Source organism: Lampris incognitus, chromosome 5 (assembly GCF_029633865.1).
Source record: "Lampris incognitus isolate fLamInc1 chromosome 5, fLamInc1.hap2, whole genome shotgun sequence".
In the NCBI taxonomy this organism is placed as follows: domain Eukaryota; kingdom Metazoa; phylum Chordata; class Actinopteri; order Lampriformes; family Lampridae; genus Lampris; species Lampris incognitus.
Window position 1 is genome coordinate 3,898,701 of NC_079215.1, and position 5,985 is coordinate 3,904,685.

Consider the following 5,985-nt stretch of genomic DNA (forward strand, 5'->3'; position numbering starts at 1 on the left):
TTAATACATTTAAAAAATAATGCGCTTATTTTATACTGTGCGCTTCTTTGTCGTCTTTGGGGAGTTGTTGACAATGAGTAAGGTGAGTAATTCAGCGCCCCCTGCTGGCAACCCACCGAAATGCATGCGTGTACATTTCACGCTTGGGCGAGGCAAACCGTGACACTGACACGTTTTACAACAGTGGACAGGCGGGTGTATTACACGCTTTGGCATGCTCCCTGGACCCCTCCCTTCGGACTTGACTTCCTGGATCACGGACTCGGACTGCCTTGGACAACCCCTCGCTCAACGGATTTGGACTTTGGTAGCCAGGCGCACACACATCGTCACAACACCCCCACCTTAGATTCCCCTGTTATTTTGTGGCAGTTTGTTTATTATTTTTTTCCCTCTGCATTAAAATTGCCTTCGGTTTTCTCTGTGCTCTGTCTGTCTGCCTGCCTTTGGGTTTCGCTGCACTGGTCTCTGGTCTTCATTCGAGAGTGCGTAACAAAGTGGGTCCTATTACAGACACTCACGCTCTAGTAAAGAAAAAAGTAACAAGAAAATGGAAACAAGAAAAACAGAAACAAATAGAAATAAAAGATAAAATAACAAAATATATAAACATGCTGGAGCATGGTGCACGTAACACTATCTATACTGCACTACCGCAGCACAAAATAAACAGCACAAACAAAAACCGACAGGGTAGAACAAGTCGAAGGACCAGTCCAATAACCATTAACTCCAAGTGTCTGACACTGAGGGAGGCGTAAAGTCTGATGGCCACAGGCAAGAATGACCTCCTGTGGCGCCCCGTAGTGCATTTCGGCAGAATGAGTCTATCACTAAAAGTACTCCTGTGCCTACCACCATGTCATGGAGTGGGTGGGAGACATTGTCCATGATGGCACATAACTTGAACAGCGTCCTCCTCTCAGAAACCGCCGCCAGAGAATCCAGTTCCACCCCCACAACGTCACTGGCCTTGCGGATCAGTTTATTGAGCCTGTTTGCATCCGCTGCCCTCAATCTGCTGCCCCAACACACAACAGCAAACAGGAGAGCACTGGCTACCACAGGCTCATACCTCAGCCTCCTCAAAAATTAGAGATGGCTCTGTCCCTTCTTGTAGAGGCATCAGTGTTCTTAGCCCCGTCCAGTTTATTATTTAGAAACACCCCAATGTACTTGCAGTATTCCACAGTGTCCACACTGACCCCCTGGATGGAAACGGGGTCACTGGTGTCATGTCCCTCCTCAGATCAACAACCAGCTCCTTTGTCTTAGTCACGTTGCGCTGCAGATGGTTCCACTAACACCATGTGACAAAGTTTACCACCACAGCCATGTACTCGGTCTCCTTACCCTTACTGATGCATCCAACTATGGCAGAGTCATCAGAAAACTCCTGAAGATGGCAGGACTCTGTATGATAGATGAAGTCCGTGGTGTAGAGGGTGAAATGAAAGGGAGACAGGACTGTCCCCTGTGGAGCCCCAATGTTGCTGACCACTCTGACACACAGTGTTGCAAGCGCACATACTGTGGTCTACCAGTAAGGTAGTCTAGAATCCAGGACACAAGGGGGGCGTCTACCTGCATTGCTGTCGGCTTCTCACCCAGTAGAGCCACCTGGAGGGTGCTGAAGGCACTAGAGAAGTCAAAGAACATGACCCTCACAGTGCTCACTGGCTTATCCAGGTGGGCGTAGGCATGGTTAAGCAGGTAAATGATGGCATCCTCAACTCCCAGTTGGGGCTGGTAGGCGAACTGGAGGGGGTGTAAGTGTGGCTTGACCGTAGGCCGAAGCTGCTCCAGGATGAGTCTTTCCAGGGTCTTCATAATGTTTAATAATGTATTCTGTTATTAATTGCTGGTGTTTCTTTGGGGCTCACAGTGCTGCCCAGTGACCTGACTGCACCTCTGATGGAGGCCATCTTCACAAGGCTCTGTGTTCTCTATCCAAGCACTGTGCGCTGTGACGGAGTGAGGGTTTTACACTTCACAATGGTGACACATGCTTGTAAGCACATCCGAGAATGCGTCATCACCAATGCTAAGGTGATGAGTGAGACCACCATCCAGCTCCCGGAAGTGAATACTGCAACAGTCACACAATGGTGAGTACATTGTCATGTTTCACATACATGTTTTGCATGATATTTTATGCGGAGCATGTTTCATGTATTGTTTCTATTGGCCAGTTTTGCATTCCAGTCCTAATCAGTTTTCATAACATGATGACTAGCTCAGCAAATGGAATGTAAATCTAAATGAAGCAGCCATTTTACAAAAGCAGTAATATTTGCGAGGCTGTGATCAGTTGCTATTTGATCACAACTGTGTCATGCTGCTGTATCATAGCCATGTGATCGAATAGTAATTGATCACACCCTCTTGTGTATTATTGCTTAAGTAGATGTTTATTAATATCGGTTGTTTTATGTTTTCCTTGGTTCAGCAGGCATTGCAAGTCACAGGAACAAGAGATTCTAAAGCAGGGTATCCCTGTTCCAGATGCACCCATGGCAGGACCTGAGAAGCTTCCTACAGTTGTGCAGAAGGGACCAACTCTGCATTCTGGCCATTCTGCTGAGCCTTTTCATCCTGCCACAAAACACTGCTGGGGAGGCAAAGCTCAATGGGAGACAGCAACCTCAGGCCATCCTACAGGCTCCACCATCACTTCCTGTCATCTCCCAGACTCCACCGCGTCAAGTACTCCCTGTCCCTATTGCACCGGCACCACCCATGTATCGCCCCTTCATTTTACCATCTGTGCAGCTTCCTGCAATGCCTGGACCCGCACAGGTGATGACTGCACCTAGAATTACATTACAGTCATTTAGCCGACGCTTTTATCAAAAAGAAACTTACAATAAGTGCATTTAACGTAGGAAATCCGGACTACTAGTCATCAGAGGTCAAAAGTGCATCTTCTCTCTAAACAAGCATCTAAGAGCAAAACCAGTGCCAAAGTAAAAGCGCAAGAAAGATTTTTTTTAATTAGTGAATACAATAAGTGCTAAGAGCAAGTAACGGTAGTAGTTCTTGAAGAGGTGAGTTTTCAACCTGCGCCGAAAGATGGGCAGCGACTCCGCTGTCCTCACATGTTGATAACTAACAATAAACCTCATATTTGTCATATTCTTTGTCTCCAGCATCATATACGTAAGGTCACTGGTTTGGCTCTGGATTTTATATAGGGCTACTTCTAATTTTAGTTGCTGTCATACATATTTATAAAACTAAATTATTAATACTTATTGTAGTAAAGCGGGCTACCTACTGGTGGGCAATAGAGGGTCTGTGAAGGGAGGTGCCGGGGTAGAGAAGAAGATGCAGGGTCGCATATCAGGAAGAGAAGAAGCAAAGTGAAGTTGTTCACGAGTGTTATGTTATGCAGCAGTAAAGTACCCAAAACCCTGACCACTTTAGTCGACTTACTATGTAATATTACTCATATATTGTAGTCAGATTATGATCGTAACGATTTTTGACCGAACGAGGATTCGACATGCCGATCTCTGGTTGTTTTTCCACGACACGAGCGCTGATTGGCAGATTTGTCACTACCAAGATTTAATCGGACGGTCAATTCTCGGTAGTTGCCAGTTGAAATCTTGGTAGCGCTTGGATTTGTGGTAGTGGATGGGAACGCGACTGGCTGTCACTACAGAGTATTAGCTCGACTGACGGGTTGGCAGTATTTGATTTACCCGACCTGGGCTGCCTTCCTTTTTGTTTTTTTCATGAACTTGAGCACTTGCTTTTGAAAGTAAGTGGTGGGTTCTCATTGTATTTTAAAAATTGATTCATATGTTATAAAACTTCGTGTTTATTTGAAAGTATTGTAGCGAATTCGGGGACTAAAGGGTCAGACCCGCGAGCCAGCGGCCAGCGTGTCTTCTTATCCATGCACGTTACAGTATTGCAAAACTGAGGTCCACCATCACCCCGCCCTTGGTGATTCACCTAACAAGATAAAGAAAAGCACTTTGAAATAAATACTCGTGTAATGCCGTGCAACAGAATGAACAGTAATCACCTCGGGAGAATTTAAAAAGTGCGACTCCGGTGGGACTCGAACCCACAACCTTTGAATCACTGCTCAAGTGTTTAACTAGAAGTCCAATGCGCTATCCATTGCGCCACGGAGCCACCTGTTGACGTGGCCTGCATTACACGATAAACTCATGTAGAGAGTCTCCCGGCGCGTCACTCGGGTCAGACGATCACGCTGACTGTGCGTGACGTAAACATGTGTTCTTCCCGGGCTGGAGAGGGAAGACCCTTCTGTCAGGATGACGTCAGTGTGATTGTTTTCCCTGGAGCAGCGGAACGGCGTTATGGGAGCCTTTCAGTGCATCCAATAGTCCAGCAGAGGGCTCACGTGCTCGTCAATGTTAACGCCTTACTTAAATTCCGTCTATAAAACAGTAAATATATTCTCATAACAGTTCAAAGGTCATAATATTACTAGACATTATTTACACTTTGACCGTTTTTGTTTTTTGTTTTGTAAACGAATTTGCTCGCCTGACAAAACGATAAGACTAAATCAGTGTGACGCTACGAAAGAATGGCAAATATACGAAACAAAGACATGTTCTGTCTTGATGCATGCTCAAGACTGGTTGATAAAGAAGTGCTTTTTTTGTTAACAGCTCTTAACATGAAATTAAATCGTTTGCTTCTCTTTCTCCAGGGATCAATGATGCCAAACGTTGCATTTTCTCACAACAGTGATGAAGGTCCTTAATGGTGAAAACTTATTTCACAGTCTTCAGCCATGGCCGTTAGTCACCGTAATACACATTATAGGGCAGTATGGGCGTTATAGATGCAATAGATGCTTATAGGGCGTTATAGATGCAAGCTTCATAGAAAGTGTTACCAAATTCTCATTGATGAGTCTTTGAACAACAGAAAGGAAAGAAGAGTAGTTGCGGGTCAGTGTGTTACATTAAGCACGTGTCATTCGATAGATATTGTTGTGATACAGAATACGGTTCGTTCTCCCTTCTTGCCACCTCGACATCTGTGAATAATTCCGTAATAGGAGCCCTGTGTACGTGGTCACCAGACTGCTTTTCCCAGCTACGGGTTACAGTAACGAACGCTCAATGGCCAATATATGGTCTTTTGTGGATGAAGTGATCAAAAAGAGCAGGCTTGTGAACTAACCGTGACAAAACCCTCTGTTTTAAATCTGGGGATAAAGCGGTTACAGAAGAATGATGATAATGATTGACTTGGCAGAGTGGCTTTAGACATAAATATCTGTCGATTATAAAATAATCTGTGTATTCTGGCGACATATGAATCCTAAAATGTCTTTACAAATTGCCGTGGTATCTGCACCGTGTAGAGCCCGGATAGCTCAGTCGGTAGAGCATCAGACTTTTAATCTGAGGGTCCAGGGTTCAAGTCCCTGTTCGGGCGCTATACCTTTTTGTGATGTTTCCTCGCAGTCGTACGGCTCAGCCTGTATTTTCCTCTGAGTTACTACTGTGTGGTGAGCGTTCTGGCGCAAAATGGCTGCCGTGCATCACCCAGGTGGGTGCTCCACGTTGGTGGTGGTGGTGGTGCCACAGCAGATCATCTGTTTCCATCTCTTCCTGTCCTCCGTATCCCCCTCTGTCAGTCATATGTTGTTCCATATATTGATTGCTTGAATATATATATATTGTTGCGGGACAGCTCCCTGACAGATAGTGACCGACAGACAGTCTGACTAAAGTAACGCGAGACCCTGTTAGCCAATGAGAAGAGACTTAGGAATGCGTGCGTGCTGCCTATGTTATCCATTGCACAGCACAGCGTGGGTTAGTTGTTATAGTGGTTTACAGACTGTCACACAGTGTTAGCTTAGCATAACGTGTTAGCGATCAGACGTAACATTCCTGACTCCTACACCTCGACTGAGCTGACGCTAGACAGTGACTAACCAGCGACAACCATAATAGAACCAGTAAGAGTGATTACCAGCCCCCA

General features: G+C 45.5%; 2 non-coding genes across 2 annotated transcripts; one reads left to right on the top strand and one right to left on the bottom strand.

The window, feature by feature from the left end:
* Positions 1-4,057: 4,057 nt before the first annotated feature.
* trnar-ucu (transfer RNA arginine (anticodon UCU)) lies at positions 4,058-4,149 on the bottom strand. The gene is given in 2 exon segments: positions 4,058-4,093; positions 4,113-4,149. It is a non-coding gene; the product is annotated as a tRNA-Arg (tRNA).
* Positions 4,150-5,360: 1,211 nt separating this feature from the next.
* trnak-uuu (transfer RNA lysine (anticodon UUU)) lies at positions 5,361-5,433 on the top strand. The gene has a single exon. It is a non-coding gene; the product is annotated as a tRNA-Lys (tRNA).
* The last annotated feature ends 552 nt before the right edge of the window (positions 5,434-5,985 follow it).